Source organism: Sciurus vulgaris, assembly GCF_902686455.1.
Source record: "Sciurus vulgaris genome assembly, chromosome: X".
NCBI classification, from domain to species: domain Eukaryota; kingdom Metazoa; phylum Chordata; class Mammalia; order Rodentia; family Sciuridae; genus Sciurus; species Sciurus vulgaris.
The window spans coordinates 75,682,675-75,702,227 of NC_136471.1; the positions used below are offsets into that span (position 1 = coordinate 75,682,675).

The window sequence follows — 19,553 nt, forward strand, 5'->3', positions numbered from 1 at the left end:
AAAGGGAGTAGAAAATCCAGTTATATTTCTTAGTATGATATTTGTATTACTGTGTATCTTTTTCCAGAAGATTTTCTTCAAAAACAATAAAACAGTAGCTGAGCCCAGTGGTACACACCTGTAATCCCAGCAACTTGGAAGGCTAAGGCAGGAGGATTGCAAGTTTAAGGACAGCTTCAGCAATTTAGAAAGACCCTGTCTCAAAATAAAAAATAAAAAGGGCTAGGGGTGTAGCTCAGTAGTAGAGTACTTGCCCAGCATGCATGAGGCCCTGCATTGAATCCCGAGCACTGAAAAATAAAAAGGTGGGGTGGGTGGAGAAGAAGAAAAAAAGAGAAAAATATGGAAGAGTCACCCAAGACTGAGCTGTGCCCAAGGATTCCAAGCCTCTGGCATCCAGAATCAGAGAAACTCCTTATTCTTTACTCTTCAAGGAATAGGTTCATTTCCATCAAGGAGGGTTTGTAGGCCTTCAAAATAAAGCCCATTCAAACAATAGCCCTTTCATCAAAAGCACAAGTGTGCCTTCCAAGTGTGGGAGTAATTGAGAAACCAGGATAGAGAAGATAGTGTGCTGAGTAAAAAGGAGCACAGGGTTATTTATTTTTCTCCACTTAGTGCTCAAACTAGTGCAGGTTGGCCACCATTCAATATGAAAGAGCAATAAAGGGTTGGGTACTTAATATTTGAAGAATGGATGCATCTGTTGGCCCAGTGCTCCATGGAAAAAATAAAAGCATTCAAAATTAAAATACTCTATTCTGCTTTCAATTCTGAATCATGTGGGCGTGTCCAATTCTTTTTCTGCTTAATGTGTGTTGCTTTCCTGAAAGATTGGTCTGTAGAGATTTGACAGAGTGTGTAAGCACATGGTCTGGACACTAAAGTCAGAAAGACTCATTTTATAATTTTGTTTCTTCCACTTACGAGTTGTATTGTGCAGATAAAGTAAATTTTTGGGTGTGCTGTGCATGGAACCCAGGACTTTGTGCATGTAAAGTACCCACTCTACCAATATGTTATACCCCTAACCTGATACACTTACTTTAAACTTTAATTTTCCAAGCTGCAAAATGGGTTATAATATACCTATGTCACATATTTAATTGTGAATCTTAAATAAGAGATACTTAGTACACAGACTGACACATTTGAAATGTATAACAAATATTATTCTTATTACCTGCTCTTACATGTAGGTAATCAGGTGTATTTTAAAACAGCATTACATTTCCTCCATGAACCACAGAGTTATGGAAGATTGATAGCTATGTTCTCACAGCTGGATCAGATTGAGGGCTTAGAAGAAGTTGAACACTGCCCATTCTTTCCTGACTATATTCTTTTTCTCGGTTTTTCCAAGTGCTTTTGTTCCACCAAAAAGAAAAAAGTAACCAGCCTAACCAAATAAATAAGTGACTCGGCTGATTTCTGCAATAAACAGAGAGAGGAAGAAGTAGTAGGGGTGGGGTGGTTAGGGAGGAGAGCGAACTTATATTTGAAAAGACCATGACCATTCAAGATATTTAGAAAGTACAAGATACATAGAGCTTCTGAGGAATTAAATTACCAACACAGTCAGGTTTTCCATGTTTTTAAATGTTTTTGAGAAACAAAATTTGGCTGGGAGTATAGCTCAGTGATAGAGCATGGGTTTGGCACAGCAAGGTGGTGGGTATGATCCTCAGAACAAAAAAAGAAGAAAGAAAGAAACTAAAAAAGGAAAAACATTTCACGATCCTTTTGTGTTTCTTTAGCTTGATTGTTCACATTATTATTCTTCAAAGCTTGCTGTTACATTGGCACATTATCACTCTGATGTGAAAAAGAAAAATATTCTCTAAATCTATAATTCACTCGAGACCTCGTTTTTTGAGCTAAGAGATCTGGTTTGTTAGAAGTAGTGTGCACTTATCTGGGAGCAGTTGCACATGCCTGTAATCTCAGGGACTCCAAAGGATGAGGCAGGAGGATCCCAAGTTTGAGACCAGCCTCAGCAATTTAGCAAGACCCTCTCTAGAAATTTTAAAAAATAGAAAGGGCTTAAGTGGTAAAGTGCCACTGTTTCAACCCCTAGTACCAAAAAAAGAGAAAAAAATAGCATGCACTTAAGAGTTCAAGCCTATATCTCTTATTTACTAGTCATGCAATTGTCAATAAATTTTGGTTTTGCTGTTGTTTCTCACTGGTTGGGGCTTTATTTTCCTCAATTGTAAAATGCTCTAAACATCTTTCAGGGTCTTTTGATAGAATTAGAGATAATGTACATTTTCTGGTACATAGTAGGGACATAGTAAATAGCAGTTATTATTGTTTTAACTAAAGTCTGTCTTCCAAATGCTTTTCCGCCAGTAAACTGTGTCTGAATATTTTGCAGGGTTTATTTAAAATAAAAATTCCTATTGGGCAAGGAGGGGCATGACTGAAATCCCAGCAACTTGGGAGGCTGAGCAGGAGGATCACAAGTTTGAGGCCAGTCTCAGCAACTTAGTGAGGCCCTAAGCAACTTATCAAGATCCTGTCTTAAAATGAAAATTAAAAAGGGCTGGGGATGTAGTTCAGTGGTAAAGCTCCCATGAATTCAATCCCCAGTAGCAGAAAACAAACAAATAAATAAATAATCCTGATTCTACACTAAAATATCTGAATTAGAATCCTGGAGCAGGGTTGGAATCTGCATTTTAATTAAGTGCTCCTCCCACCTCTCCTTATGGGGGTGTTGAGATATAGAGGGTGGGAATCTGCACTTGGAATTTTTCTCTTGCTGAGTCCTTGGGGGAGGGGAGGTCTCTTGGAAAGGGGCTTTTCCATCAAAATGCTGAAAGGAGAGAGCTTCCTACGTAGAGAATGAGAAAGCAGGATATTGAAAGCACAGGCCCAAAGGGCTCAGAGGAAGATACTGGGAAAGTGGAGAATGGTGCAGGTGAAGATCTAAGTGGATTTCCAGCTGACCTCTATGGCAATGTGAGTTCAAGTGGGCGTCGACCAGATGGACTTGAGGTTTTTATGGTGAATGAGGCTCAAGATAAGAAGCAGAGGTGGGTCGTCTTGTCTCCAAAGAGAAACTTGGTATGCAGTTGTTTTGATATCAGAGATAATCCATAGTTAACCTAATCGAACTTTAAACATCTTATTCTTAACAGTTTAAATAAATGGCAGAGAAAACATTTATTAAAATAGATTACTCAATCTCCAGCCCTGCAAATAAATAAGATAGATCACTAATTGGAGATAACATGTCTTCTCTAAATCCTGTCTAATCTAATGCCCATCTTTTCTCTTTTGTACTGCTTTTAATTAGTTATATGAAGAATACTTTCTAGTTGCTTTGGTATGAGTGTAAAACCGTTCTGTGCTTTCTAAACCAGAGCATCTGAACCTTTGCTTGGATAGGTAAGGTGCTTGATACTGCTTCACCAGCAAGGTTACTTTTAAATTCCCAGAAAGCATAGAATGTAAAGAGAGAATTTTCATCACTGTTGCAATAGCTAGGGGAAAAAGGCATGACAGTTAATCTACTCTGAATTCCTCTGATACTAATGTAATTAGCCAAGCATATTTTATATCTATTTATGGCAGAATATTTGCAATAGTACTTCCTATTTCTAGAGTATATTTTACTGGGGGATAACAATCCTACTTAAATCAGTTACAGGCTATTTGTGGGAGGAACAATATGCATCACAATATACTCTTTCAAAGAGATAAACTGAGCTCTTCAGAATGTAAAGATTTTCAATAACAATGCCAGTATAAACCAGGCATTTGCCCTGTACCTTGGCAAATGCCTATAGTCCTAGCTAAAAGGGGGTCTTCTGTTGTTAGAAACAAAAGCAATTGTAAGCTTTACTACTAGCCTAAGGCAAATCTACAAGATGCTGTTTTTCAGGCTTTTCAGCTAAAAATACCTTCTACAGATGGTGAGAAATAAAAGGGCTCTACTTTTATACTTTTGTGTGCTTCATTCCCTAATCTTTAAGACCTCTGAGTTACCTTCTAAAGAGTGTTACCTGGGCCTCTGTCATGGAATAAATGCATCAGAGTTAGCTTCCACACATCTATACAAAATGGCTGTAGAGTGAACTCCACCCTCCCAACAGGTCTCTCTTCTCCTTCTCCTCCTCCTCCTCCTCCTCCTTTTATTTGTTTTTTATTTTGAGACAGGATCTTGCTTATTTTCTCAGGACAGACTCAAACTTGCCATCCCTGTGCCTCAGCCTGATTTGTGAATTGTGCTCAGGACAGACATTCTGTCTTTTGTATCTATAGTCCCAAAACCTAGCATACAGTCATGGGGCACACAACACTTATTGAATGATGACTTAACTAAATGAATAAATTAATAAATCAAGAGGGCTGGGGGTGTAGCACCATGGTAGAGCTCTTGCCTGGCATGCATGAGGCCCTGGGTTCAGTCCCCAAGCCCTCAAATAAACAAATCAAATTAATGAATCAAAGATTATTTTCCCTTGTTTATTTCTGTACTGCTATCCCTTTCCTCTGATCGAATTGAAGAAAATATTTAGAATTCATATCTTTAATTTTATTGTGAATTCCTAAAAGAGCATATTTGGTAAAATGGAAGTACCAAGAGATAGATACTGTTTTCTGGTTAAATTGACTTTGACCAGTGATTCTAATTCAAAAGATTTTAAAAATATTTTTATCAGTACATTATAGTCATACAGAATAGTGTGGTTCATTTTGATGTAATCATAAATGCATGGAATACAATTTGCTTCATTGCTTCCTCTTTTCCTCCCGTCAAAATTTTTTTATAAAGCGCCCCAGACTCAGTGACACATGCCTGTAACTGAGGCAAGAAGAAGGCAAATTTCAGGCCAGCCTCAGAAACTTAGCAAGACCCAGCCTCACAATAAAAATGTTAAAAGGTCTGGAGAGTTAGCTCAGCAGTAGCGTGCATCTGGTTCAAGCCCCAATAGTGAAGCAGGTGAGGGGAGGCAGTGCCTAAACTAAATAAATAGGTATTTTGTGGATGTCTTTTTTTTTTTTTCACACAGCCAGTGGAGTTTCTTAAAGATAATGGAGTACTGGAATCTTTAAAACAGTGAGTTTATCCATTATCAAGAAAAATTTAGTTTCGGACACCTAACAGTCACCAAGCTTCAAAAAAAAAAACTTTAATCAGATCTTATGGCTCCTCTTTTTAAAACTCTTTAACACCCTCCCATTGCTGTTAAGATATGATACAAAATCCGTAATATGAACTTCACGCTAATTCGTGATTCATTCAAGAAATAGTGATTGAATGCCTAATAGGTATTTTAGGCTTGGAAAATAACAACGATGAGGGGGTGGGGCAAATCCTCAGTTCCCATGGAGTTTACAGTTGGAGGGATGGGGCGGGTCAGCAGGAAGACTGACAGACTATAAACTTATAAATAAAATCAATAAGCACACCAGATAAATTCCGATGTGGTGAGTACTGTGAAGAAAATAAAATGGAATATTTGCTACAGAAAATAAGCTATTTTTTTTAGTTCCCAGGCTCTGCCTAATCATTCCAGGGAATTCCTACAATACTATTCTCTCTCCCAAGGCTCCTCCCTTATCTGCCTGAAACGTCACTCTCCCTTCAGGTCTCAGCTAAAAGTGGCAGCTTCTCTTAGTTAAAGTTTCCTTTTATACACTTCCATTTTTACACAGGTCTTCTTTTTACTGTCAATTACCTGGATAACTATTTGTTCAATGTCAGGACTTGACACAAGGTAGGGTCTTGTGTGTGGTCTTATTGATATAGTTACTAATATATCCCTACCAAACAGCCCAGGTATCCTTGAAATGAACAAAAGGACATTGTTTTACTTTTTCTTAAAGGTCACTTGATCAAGAGTAGTAAAAATCCTTTGAAGATCACATATAAGTAACAAGGGAAATGCAATTAGTCTGAATGGAAACTATTCAGTGATTGAGATCACATTTTATATTTATATATATCTTATATATAAATATATAATATTTTATATTTATATATAATATATTTTATATATAAATATTTTATATTTATATATAATTTTGTTTATATATTTATATTTATGTATATTCTAGGCATATTTATACATATCTTTTAATATAAAAAGTAATCATACATATTCTTTTGTAAATTGCTTTTCTCACTAAAGTTATAACCCAAACAAATGCTACTCATGGGGGAAGGAGGTATGCTGGAGATAGACTTTAAGCAAGATAGGCAAGCTCTCTATCACTAAGTTATATCCCCAGTCTTAATGCTAGTCATTTTTAATGCCTATTTAGTAGTCTACTATGCAGACTTACTATAATTAACTAATGTTGAGTAGTTATCTTTCCTGATTTTTCAACATTTTCATATTACAGTCTACACTACGATAACTCTTTGAGATGTATAGAAATATATTTGCAAACTTGTCCATTTCTTTCCTGAAAGTAAATTTTTTTATTGATATGTCTTTTTAATCTGTAATCTACAGTCCTGAAAGTAAATTTCTGAATGGAGACTTGTTGGTCAAACAGTATGGATATATTGAGGCTTTTGATACACATTATCAAATTGACTGTAAACAGTTATATCAATTTGTACCACTAAGCATTATGTGCCCTTTTCATTCTTTTTTCTTTCTTTTTTTGAATGTGACCATTTCATAGGATCTTCATCAATACTTATAAGTTTTTAAATCCTTGACATTCTGATAGGCAAAAAAGAGAAAGTTTTTATTTTCATTTATCACTAGTGAGATTGAACATATTTTCATATACTTATCAGTCAAGCATTTTCTCTCTTTTTTGAATTGTCCATTTGTGTCTTTGTACATTTTATTTTTTTCCTTGTACATTTTAAAACTGGAATATTTATCTTTTTAAAAGCCAATTTTTATTTAAAATTTTTAGTTGATTCATGATTCTATTTGTACTTGAGTTATATCTTGTTTTTAAAACCTTGAATTTAAAAAAATCAGGGCTGGGAATGTAGCTCAGTGACAGCACTGGTTTAGATGCCAGAAGAGTTCAATCCCCAGCACTAAAAAACCAATTAATAATAGTCTATTATAAACTAGTGATATTTAACCATGTGTTTAATATATATATTCAATTTTGCCAGTTTGCCATTTGTCTTTTAGTTTTATTATAAAGTAATATTACCTTTTAGACATCACGTCATGTTGAAATTACAGGTTTTTTCAGTTTGTCATTTAACTTTATTAACCTTGTACTTTAACATTCTGAAGTTTTACTTATATTTAGGTATTTAGGAAACTGTATTTATCAGTCTTTCCCTTTATGGATTTTTATTATATTTAGAAAGTCCTTCTGCATCCCCAAGTCTATAGAAAATTCGCCTATATTTTCTTCTACTTTTATGATTTTTATATTTTACATGAAACTACTTATGCCTCAAGAGTACTCGAGTGGCTAATGTCGTTGACATACATGAAACTTGGGGGGTAGTCTCAGGTCACTGAAGAATTCATTTCATACATTCTAGGTAAAAGTTCTATTATTATAAAAACGAGACAAAAACAGTAGATTATACAGCACCTAAATCATATATCATACCGTTAAAAATGAAAATATCAAACCTGCTGGCAAGATGAACAGGATATAAGGGGTACGTTTTAACCACTTGGGATGAAATTTTGCTTATAGTCCAGGCTCATGAAACTCCATTATAATTAAGAAGGGAATTCTCCCAAAATATTTAAGGGCCTACTTTGCAGTTTATGGGAATACAACAGTGAACAAAGCAGAGAATTGCTGCTCTTCAAGGGTGGGGTAAACAAATGTTTTGATAAGTACTTTACCGAAAATTAAGCAGGTAAGGGTATGGGAGAGATCGTTATGGTAGTTTGGGTGGTCAGGAAAGGCTGTCTCCGTGGAGGTGACAATTTATGAGGCTTGGATGATCAAAGTAATGAAATATGCCAGCTTAGGTCAAGTAGTTGAGGTGGGAACAGGTAGGTTTGTTGGAAAAATAGTAAGTCACCGTAGCTGGTGTGTTATCAGAGAATAAAAAAATGAAGGAGGCAGAAGCACCCCTAAAACCTGCCTAAGGTTATTTTTCTTTAACTGTGAGGAGGACATCAGAGTTGGGGGCTGTGTGGCACATTCCCTCCATTCCTTCAGGCATTAACATCTGAGAGGCTTCCTTAACCACCCTTTGATGAATTCCATTCCTATCAGATTTTCCCATCCTTTTACAATCACCACCCCTTTTCAAGTACTTCAGAGAATTACCACCTCGAACAGACTGTCTTCTACCACTTTTAAACACTGCAGTTCCCATTTGCCCCTGCAGGATACTTTCTTACGCCCTTTACCCAATTTTTCTCCCTAGCATATATCAATGGCTAATGTGATATTTTTGGTTTTTTTAAAGATTACTATCCAACCCGAGTGGGTTATCAAGATCTATGAGAACTGGGGTTTTAGTTTATTTTAATTTCTTACTTTTAAATTTTGGTCTACTTTAATTTCCTCAACATTTACGACGGTGCCTTGCCTGACCTGGAGTTGGCGCTCAATAAGTGTATTTTGAATAAAATGTAGGATGCTGCATGAGCTGGTCCGGACTAAATGTGTACGTCGACGCCAGATTAGACTAATACCACATTTCACGCTCTCTGAAAAGGGTTTCAAGCAGCCAGACGGTGACGTCCTTCAGTTTACAAAATGGGAAAGCGAAGGTTCCCACAATTCTCAGAACGCGAATTTCTCGCCACAATTCAAAATGGCGGAAGAGGGTGGGGCCTGTCACATGGTGGGCGTCATAGCAGCTTTCCTTTTCCAAACCCACGCCCGCCTTGCCGCGTCGTCTGCCGTCCCCCTCCTCTGCCCGCCGAGCCTTTTCAAGGAATCGGCTGGGATTGGCTAACAGGCTGGGAGTGGGGCTGCGGAGCCCGGACGCGGCATCATCACTTCCTGTTGTGGGCAGTCGTTTCCTGTCGCTGCTTGGTAACAATGGGGAAGATAATGGCTGCCTGAGCAACGTCTCCGAGCAGGCGCTGGGGTAGAGGCGGGTCTCAACCAGCGACTCATCGGAGGCGGGCTCGAGAGCGGCGGCTGGGGAGGCGCGGAGGAGCCTCAGCGGCGACGGCCGAAACAACCGAGTCAGATCCTGACCCTTAAACCGAGTAAGTGAAGACATGGGGATCCTCTGAGAAATGGATGTAGAGCGAGAGGAAGACAGCAGAGCCGCGGCTGCCGCGTTCTCTCAAAATGGCCCGAGTGACGCGTCGTGGCAGAGGCTCAGCGCCGCCTCCGGACCCCAGGCCCGTTGCTGCGGGGGGCTCCGTGGCGTAGTCGCCGCTGCCATTTTAGTTGGGTGGTATACTCGTCCGGCTCTTTGAAGAAGGGGAAGGAGGTGGGTAGTAGTTCCTCTCCGTGGCCGGGCGAGCTGCAGCCCGGGCCCTCCGGAGCCTTAAGAATTAAGGGGAGGCGGTGTTGGAGTTTTGGCCTCGGGCGTGAGAATCTTAGAGTGTCTCGGGTTTTTCTCTCTGTTCTTGGGAGGCTTCCATCTCCACCCCGCGTTTTACATGGCGGGCTCGGGTTTGGGAAAAGGGGGTAATAGCAGGCTGCTCCAAGTCAGAAGCTGGTAACTTTTGGGCCTTTAGATTTTCCCAGGATTTGCAAAACCCCATTTTGAGCCCTTGTGCAGGGCATTACCAATTAGGCGCCCCCTGGGGCCGCGATGACATCTTCCCTGAGGATCTGAGGCAACTGTGGTTTACTCCCTTGCTCTTATAACCCTGGTGTATCCTTTGCCAGTTATCCCTGGAAGGAATCCCCCCAGAAAGGGAGGGAAAAGCCGTTGCATGTTTGTTGTTTTTCACTGGGTAAGGGTGGGAGTTTGGCCAAATTATTTTCAAGTTAATTTCCGTTCAGTCCTCCCAACAACCCAGCCCCTCCCCCCACAAAAAAAGCCTAAGGGTCTCTGCTTCTGCGGGCGGTACCTGCCACGTACGCCATAGCTAAGTAACTAGTATTAACCGGTTGGGCTTCTGCTTCCTGAATACTCAGTCCCTTTTTCCCTTATGCTGATTAATTTCAAGATGGAGGAGACAGCCACGTTCCTTCCCTAGACAGTTTCACCATACTTATTCCACAGGTTAGTCCGGGAATCGGAGGCCTAGCCGACTTGTTATTTAGGTCATTTTTTCGTTTAGGGGCAAAAGGAAGTATTTATATCAGATTGTCATACACCATTTGCAAGGCCCCACAGTACTTTTTTGCTGGAAATAAGGAGCCTGCAATTCCTGAGTCAGAATTAACCACAGTGCTTTTGGATGATTGAAGAGAGGAAGAAATGATAAATGTACTACTAACCATTTCTTTGGCTCTTCGGGATTACCAAGTAACTACTCATATCACCCCCATCAGGTACATTGTGTCAGTCCTGGTGTACTTAAGGGCAGGCAGGCACAATTACAGGCCTGCCCCCTACTCAGATAGTTTTCTAAACTGTGAAAATACAGGTTAAGTACCCAAAAAGATTAATCCAAACCCTTCTTAAAATACAATTTTAGGACAGACTCCTCTTACTGAAAAATGGCACAAATGTTTTTTAGCTTAAGATAGTACTGGTGATTTTTAAAGTACTTTAGTCCCTGCTAGTGTAATGTGCCAAATAAGTCCTTGAAAGTGACTATCAGAATCTGAAAATAATTACTGGTCTGATAAGGAAAGGCCTATTTTAAGCAAGCTTATATTAAAAAGTAGATTGCCTCTCAGCCTTTAAAGGAAATCTTATACTAATTCCTGATTCCCTCTCACCTTGATCTCCCCAAATATCCTAGTACTAATATTGAGTTAAGTTGGGTTATGGTTGTGTAACTAAAATATATAGGATTGTATTTTTTAAGGATGTGTCTTATTTCAAAAAGAAAATGTGTATCTTATAAAAGAGGAAGAATAATGGATTCTTTTTTTTTCTAGAGCAGAGTGTGAAGAAAACTAAAATCCAGTTTATTATAATTCAATACTATGTCATAACAGTCAGGTAATTTATTTTTTGTTGCGTCTCCTGATGATTTATATGTAGAATGCATGTTTACGAATATTTATTGTTCTGTTTTACAGGCCCTGTGGTTGGATGGGCTCATTGATATATATTAGTTGGTGTTGGGCATTCTTCATGATGAGAATGGGTACTTATCACTGGGAATTCAAAGGGTAATGTTTCTCAGTACCTGAACTCACCAGTGCTTTATCTGTGATTTTACTCTTTTAATGTAATATTTGAAGTTTACCAGTACCTGTATAGAACAGAAAGAACAAAAAAAATTGTTGCCTTAAATGATTGTTAGAACAACATAAGTATAAAAATAAAATAGCTTTTAAATTTCAACGAATAGCTAGATGAAATATCAGACTATCTTACAGGAATGTAATTTACATTTTTGTGTGTGGTGTTTGATATTTTTTCCCTTCAAGAGTCAGTCATTGGTATATAATACCTTAATTGATGTTAATTCCTTTTATTATCATCACCATTGTTAAAATAACCACATAGATTTATTGCCCTAACCAGGACACTTTTAAAAGCAAAGGGAATATTATTAATAGTTATTCTTGGACAGCAAGTGCAAACCTGGATTATCCCAGGGATATTGGGATGGATAGCCTAAATTCATAACCAACCTCTGTTGAGAACTTGTGTACTAGGCCCTCTCCTTTAGCATGTATTATGTTACAGTTCTTACTACAAAGCCTCCTGAGGATGTTAACTCTTACAGAGATCCCTGAAAGTTAAGTAATTTGTCCTCAGTTAAAAACCTAGTGAATGGTGGAACCTTCATTTTATCTCAGGTCTGTCCCACGTTCATGTCAACAAACTTTAATGCCTCTAAGCCTGCCTGTTGGTCAGTTATATCAGAGGTGCAGTGAAAATGAAAAATTTGTAATACATCTCTAGGTTATGTTGCATCAAAAAGTTTTATTAACTCAGCTGGGGGTGGTGGCACAAGCCTGTAATCCCAGCTACTCAGGAGGCTGAGGCAGGAGGATGGCAAATTCAAGTCCCGTCTCAGGAATTTAGCAAGAACCTGTCTCAAAATTTAAGAAAAAAGTACTGTGGTGCAGCTCAGTGGCAAAGCCCCTCTGGGTTCAGTCCCCAGTACTCCCCACCAAAAAACGGATTAAATATTGAAAGTAATCTGCTTTATGAAGCAGGTGAGACTTACCTTGCAATTACCCCTGCTTTTGTGTTGTTGTTCTGTTACAATTTGTTTCAACTATTAGTGCTCTTGATACAGTTTGGTAAACTTAATTTAAAATCAGAAAAGGTTTTAAGAAATAGCTTAATAGTAAAATACCTGGAAATACTAGGCTGATGAATGTCTTTCAGGTTAGTGAACATGTAGCGAGGTGTTAACTAATACAGTAGGTTAAATGGGGCAAGTGCACTCATGGAATTATGTGTGCATTACCTCTTCCGTAGCTCTGGTGGCCTGGGAAATAGAACACATCACTGACCAGTATCCTTTTCCTGAATTTACCTTAGTGTGGATACAAATTAGAATATGAAAAGTCTTGTCCAAGACCAAAGCGTTGCTAGAATTGGGAGCCACTGCTCAGAATGGGGACAGCTGTTTCTTTTGGAAGTCTACTTTTAAAAATTTTTTTGTATAATATAAAAGATTTCTAAAATCTTTGGGCTGCTGATTTCGAACAAGTATCCACTTTACACAGTACCTTGAAGTTGTGTTTTATTTTGGTTTTGGATACTTGAGATTGAACCAGGGGTGCTTTACCATGGAGCTTGGGATCCTTCTACCTCAGCCTCCTGAGTAGCTGGGATTACGTGTGCACCATGAAGTTTTGATAACTAGTATAAGATATCAATAATACTTGTCTTTTTTTCTTTATTATTTTCACTACCATGAATGTGAAGTTTCCCAGATAATTGCATCATCTTTCCTTTTGCCAGTTGAATAATTTTAAAAATATATACCTCAGTTTGGGGAATGTATTTGAACTTGTGGGTGTTCTCCTGAAATATATAATTGGCATTCTTGCTCTAGATTTTCTTATTGTAGTGCTTCAACCCAGGATTTTAATCTCATTAATCATAATAGCACCTACGTACGTGTGAGACAAGTATCTATAGACAGCACCTCGTGTATATATAGATTTATGGACCTCTTATAATTTTATAACTGCAGGTTAGGTTGCTGTTTCTCTGTTTGATGGTTTAATGGCGTTTGAATGTTAATGAACATGAAACTTTCTGGCAGAGGAGATATTTGTGCTAAATGTTTTAATTTTTTCTGTAATGAAAAAATGTCCCTTTCCTCCTGATTTCTACTTGACTATAGAAAGGAGTTAGCTATAATTTTCATTGATTAAAGTTCCCTTTAATAATAGTTAAAACTAAGGTGACCATATAAAGTATCCAAACTGAAATACTTTTGAGAACAAATTATTACTTTAGCACAAGTACAAACCATGACTCTTCTGGACAAAACAGGGATATATGGGCATCCCCATGTCAATTCTGTGTAGGAACACTTGTTCAGGAAGTACAATAGATAGCATGTTTGGTCCAAAATACAAAATTTTTTTCCTAAAATAATATGTGATTGGTGTAGATAATATTTTCTTTTTGGTCAAGTGGTTTTTTTAGTTGATTTTTTTGAATAGGAAATCTTAAGTTCTCAAAACAGTACTTTAGTTGATGATGAACACCAGCATTGACATTAATTAGTGATTTTACATTAATAACTTTTAAAAAATAAACACTGGAACCATCTAGGTTTTTTTTAACTTTTGGAGATAATGAGAGAAGCAAATCAAAATTGAGTTTATGAATATGACCAAATTCTAATTTAGTGATGTAACTCAATAGAATAACATGAAGTGGGTAATGAGATTAAATTCACTGTCTAAGGTACTTGAGTGAGATGAAATTTTTTTTCTTTTTTTTTCTTTTTTTGCGGTGCTGGGGATCGAACCTAGGGCCTTGTGCTTGCAAGGCAAGCACTCTATACCAAATGAGCTATCTTCCCAGCCCAAGATGAAATGTTGTCATAATGGTTTCCTTTTTTTAACTGTCTTGAATGGTATAAATTGGCAGCATGACTTATTCTTCTGTTGTATGATCTACTTTACTGGAGTTCCTAATTTAGTACTCTTGTTTCATTTTAACTGTTTTGGAGGGTTGTAGTAGTCAAAATTGTTTCTAAGTTGCAAGTTAATAGAGTTCCTGCCAAAAGATTAGACACATGAGGGACATTCTGAGTCCACTTGATTCTTTTTTGCTGCCCTTTATAGTTGGTAAAGGTAGAATATAAGTTAGGCTAAACTACTACTGCTGTTCAGATAATTTATAATCTCTTATTGCTGTGATAGTAGCATTGGTGGATGCCTTGGTAGCATCCTCTGATAGGCCACTGTTAGAAATTATCAACAAATTGTATGGTTGGCGAAAGGTATCTTGCAATAAGTAGAGGCAATAAAATATCAACCCTACCATGTTTCTTTTTTTAAAGAATGTTGTATATTTCATTTTACAAAGATATGGTAATCAAGTAAAGGGAGATAAAAATGCATAGTGACCAAATCTACAGTGAGGAAACCACAGCTTCTCAGTTTACATATTAGTTATTTGTGTTATTTCTTAAGTTTTACCTTTGTAATTAATACCATAATGTGATTTAGATTGTATCTTATTCAAAATCACAGATTCATTGATATGGAAGGTACCTTGTAGTTGGCTTAATGTAATACTGTAATGTTGAGGGAGATCTTGAGGCACAGGAAGTTAAATTTGACTAAAATACACATAGCCAGGTTTAAGGCAACACTAGAATTTCCCTTTTTCCTTTCACTGAGCTGAATTCCCCTCTGTTACCCACGTATAAGAATAAAAATCAGGTTGTTACCATTTATTTGTCTCTTACAGATGTCATAAATTTTAAGAATTGATATCACTTTGTGTACATATATGACAGTCCTTTATAGCCTCACCTCAAATTCAGTAGTGATTTAACTTTTTAAAAACTGTATTTAAATACACTTTGTTGGTGGTGTTATTTAGCTAACGTTTTATTGACAAAGATCACATGCCATTAATGCTTATATCCTTTGTGAGTTTTTTTTTTTTTTTTTTTTAAGTTCTAGGGAATGAACCCAGGGGTGCTTTACCACTGAGCTATATCTCCATCCCTTTTTATTTTGAGACAGGGTCTCACAGAGTTGCTGAGGCTGGCCCCAAACTTGCAGTCCTCCTGCCTCAGCCTCTCAAATTGCTGGGATTACAGGCATTTACCATTGCACCTGGCCTTTGTGAGGTTCTTAAATGGAGTTGTTGGAAACAATATGATTCTTGTCCTTCTCTTTTCAGTATGATATTTTTATATTGATACCCATGATTGATTCTTTGGTACTGGGGATCGAACTCACAGGCACCCTACCACTGATCGCCATATATATATATATATATCTCCTGGTCCTTTTATTTTTTTTATTTATTTATTTTTGATGCAGGGTCTTGCTAAGTTGCTGAGGCTGTCTTTGAACTTTTGATCTTCCTGCTTCAGCCTCCTGAGTTTCTAGGATCACAGGAGTATGCCACCATGCCTAGCTTCAATTACTTTTCAACTCTAATATCATAACAAAATTAATTTTTTATTTATCCATTTTTTTTTAACTAGCTTGTCCTACTCTAGCATTGTATTGAGTTTGGAACTTGGATGAACAGGTATGCAAAAGGTGATGATGCTCAACATATTTTAGTGGTTGGTTGATGTTAGATTACTTTAATTTGTTCATCCTATTTTTTTAAGTTGTTGATGGCCCTTTATTTTAATCATTTATTTATATGTGGTGCTGAGAATGGAACCCAGTGCCTCAAATAGAGCTTATTTTTAAATAGACATTTACACAAGCATTTAACTTGATGTTTCAGGATTGTTTGTAAAGTCTGTTTTGTTAACAGTTCTTAAGCTTTTTGTTAACAAGAGTACTATGGCATAGTATATCCATTTATTATACGCATGCTTATACTGAGCTCCAGATCTTCTGACCCATTAGTACTAAATAATGTTTAAGCGAATTTTCATTTTTTTTATGGTACTGGGGATTTAACCCAAGGGTGCTCTACCACTGAGCTACACTCCCAGCTTATTTCAGTTTTGAAGAAAGGCTCTCACTAAGTTGCCCAGGCTTGCCTCAAACTTGCAGTCTTCCTGCCTCCCAAGTAGCTGGGATTATAGAAATACTGGATGGTACCTGGCTTACGTGACTTTTCAACCCTAACATCATCATAATATTAATTCTTTTCATGGACTAAGTATATTAAATGAGATAATACTATTAGTGGTGGTCAGAAACAGTAATTTGCATAATTTACATAATGGTTATAGAAGTGGAGATGATTTCTTTCTTGAAATTCTTTAAAATTCTCAGGGTGTGGTCCCTACAAAACTGGTTCACTACCAAGAAATAAAAATTGAGCCAACATTAGACTTCCTTTTTGAAGTACTAAATGTGCTGACATTGGGAAGAAGCCTATCAAGTTGCTATTCCTGGATTAAAACAACATATTTTTACATATGTAAGAGTTTAGGAATATGAACCAGTTTGTGGTGGTACACTCCTCTAATCCCAGCTACTCAGGAGACTGAAGCAGGGATTGTAAGTCTCTATTACAACCACAATATTATACCCAAGAAATTTAACATTGATACAATACTTTTTAAATATTAAGTCAGCATTAAAATATTAAAATTTCTTCAATTATTCCCCAAATGTCTCTATAGACTTGATTTTTTTTTCACTCATTATCTATCAACATCTATGTATTTCACTTGGTTAAGAACTCTAGTTTTTATAATCTAAAAATATCTCCCACCTTTTTTATTAATTATTTTAATTTTTCTCTTTCAGGACATTGACATTTTTGAGGCGTCTAGACCAAATTTTTTGTAGAAAGGTTCACAATCTAGATTTGCCTGATTTTTTTTTTTTTTTTAACTACATGGTTAGATTCAGTTCGAACATTTTGATAAGACTCCTACACAGGCATGTGGTTTCCAAACACTCTGGTCTCATCATCTCCTTACTTAAAAATTATTAATAGCTTAAAGACATTTTGCATATCTGAAATATATGTCAAGATTTCTCATATTAGATATTAAACATAATTTTTGAAACGATTACTTCATTTAAAAAATAGCAAAACCATTAAATGTTAACTTTCCAAACCAAAAATTTTAGTGACAAGAATGCCATTGTTTTGTGTTTATATAAGTCATTTTAATGTCTGCCTTAGTAGAAGACAGGTAGATTCTCTGCATCGACATTTACTTTGTTGTTTTGATTGACTTGTATGAAGAAAATTTGACCTCATGGATAAGCAGTTGTAAAATGGAGGAGTATTTTAATTTAATTTTCAGACTTTAAAAGGAATGGTCATTTCATTAGGGATTTTCTACTTTTATTATCATTTCTTATGACAAATTTTTTAGTAGTACTTTCTTCCAAAAGGCATTTTGGTAATCGTAAAATATAATTTATAATGTAAGGCCTAAAACTCCATAATTATATTTACCTTTAATTATCAATTTTAAAAGTAACTAGTTTGTGCCTTAGCAGTCCCCAATATTTTCCAATAAGTTTTGTTTTTCTCATTCCTTTTTTAAATATATCATTATTTACTTATGTCTTTTTTTATATTAAATGTGTTTTACCAAAAAATAAAATAAAATTCTCAGGGCGAATGAACTGTTCTGGATTATTTAATTACTGAATAAATCTCAGGATTGGTTTTCTTACTGGCTTTTCCTATCCCAAATTGAATTTATCTGATACAATTATATATTTGTTGGTCAGATGAGTAGTTTCTTGTGAGAGGTTTGTGTATGTTTGCTTTTGCAGAACTAGGGATCAAACCCAGGGTCTCATGCATATTAGGTAAGCACTGTACCACTGAGCTGCATCCCTAGCCCGGAGTAGTTTTCTGAAATGACTAAGCAAAACCTCTAATTTGGCTCCTTGATTCTTGTGTGGTTTTTTGATTTATTTGTTTTGGGGTTTTTTTTTTTTTTTTTTTTTTTGGGTAGGGGTGGGGCGGGTGCATGGTTGGTTTGGTTTGGTTCTAGGGATTGAACCCAGGGATGCTTTGAGCTACGGCCCCATCTCTTTTTTTATTTATTTATTTATTTTTTTTTTTGAGAAAGGATCTTGCTAAGTTGCTGAGACTGGACTCATGCTTGCTATCCTCCTGCCTCAGCCTCCTGAGTCACTGGAGTTACAGGTGTGCACCCCCATGCCCAGCCTGTCTCCTTGTTACTAGGAATGGAATCGGATATATTGCACATAGTACTCTGAAAGAAATAAGGTTAATAAAATATGCTATTTAGCTAAAGAGCAATTGTTAAAATAAAAACTCTAAAAAGGTGACTTACTTGGAATAATTACTGCTAGGTTCTTGGTGCTTATGAAAGATGTTATGTGGGCTGGGAGTGTACCTCAGTGATCTGGTGCTTGACTAGCATGTGTGAGGCACTGGAATCAATTAAAGATATTTTGTCATTTTGGAAGGATTTTTTTCCCCCAGTGCTGGAGGATTGAACCCAGGGCCTCACATGCTAGGTAAGTGTTCTACCACTGAGCTACGTTTGCAGCCCCATTTTTGGAAGTTTTCATAAAAGGAGTGTAAAGGTGTTGTAAAAGGCTCATGGTGAGATTGAGTAGTTTGGTCATGTCTTTTGGGATTGAAGGAAAAGTATTTTAAAGCTAAGGATCGAACCCAGTGCCTCACACATACTAGGCAAGCACTCTACCTGAGCTACAACCCCAGCACCCCCACATGGTCTTTGATAAATCACTTCCTCTTGCCACATTTGTTTCTCATCTGTAAAGTAGAGGTGGTGATTTCTACTTCATGGTATTGTTGTAAGAATTAAGTGAAATATAGGTAAAAGGACTGCGTAAATGTAGGGTGATGGATATTGCCTGTAACCAGGGAGAGAGCTAAATGATTTAAGAATAATTGTAATTTATTGTCTAAATTATATTTTATTGGTAATCTCTTCATAGAAATGATTATTTGAAAATGACTGAAGCTAGTCATGCTCAAGCCAAAATTTGTCTTATGTGCATGAATGTTATAACTCAAAAGTGAAATAATTAAATTTTTAAATAGATTTAAGATTCTGTCTTCTATGATGTTATTGAGGGAGTCTGGGGTTATGTAGGGTTTCTTTTTTCTCTTGTTTTAAGCAGTGCCGGGGATCAAACTCAGGGCCTTGCTGCATGCTAGGTGAGCACTGTACCTCTAATCTACACTTTCAGCCCTCTTTGGTAAACCAAAAATGTACCACAGTGTCATTGACTATAAAGTAGAATCTGAAAACCCATCTTATTAACATAATTTTTCTCTTATATTTTCACACCAAAATGGAGAAAATTCTGTGTTTATGATTTGGATTAACATCTTTGACATGCTTTAACCTTTAAATTTTTTATTTATTTATTTATTTTTTTGCTTTATCAAATAATGGTGTTACATCTACCAGGAACAGAACTTGTTATGGTTTATATTTGTTACATTTCTT

At 36.7% G+C, this 19,553-nt stretch overlaps 1 protein-coding gene across 5 annotated transcripts in view; it reads left to right on the forward strand.

The window, feature by feature from the left end:
• The first annotated feature begins 8,921 nt into the window (after window positions 1-8,921).
• RLIM (ring finger protein, LIM domain interacting) overlaps window positions 8,922-19,553 on the forward strand; it is a 31,174-nt gene continuing 20,542 nt past the window's right edge. The window contains exons 1-3 of one of the 5 annotated variants that reach the window (XM_079123044.1): window positions 8,922-9,128; window positions 10,930-10,993; window positions 11,074-11,166. The gene's annotated coding sequence lies outside the window, so the exon portion shown is untranslated. The remainder of the gene's footprint in view (window positions 9,129-10,929; window positions 10,994-11,073; window positions 11,167-19,553) is intronic. The other 4 variants (XM_079123042.1, XM_079123045.1, XM_079123046.1 and 1 more) reach the window with 4 other exon arrangements.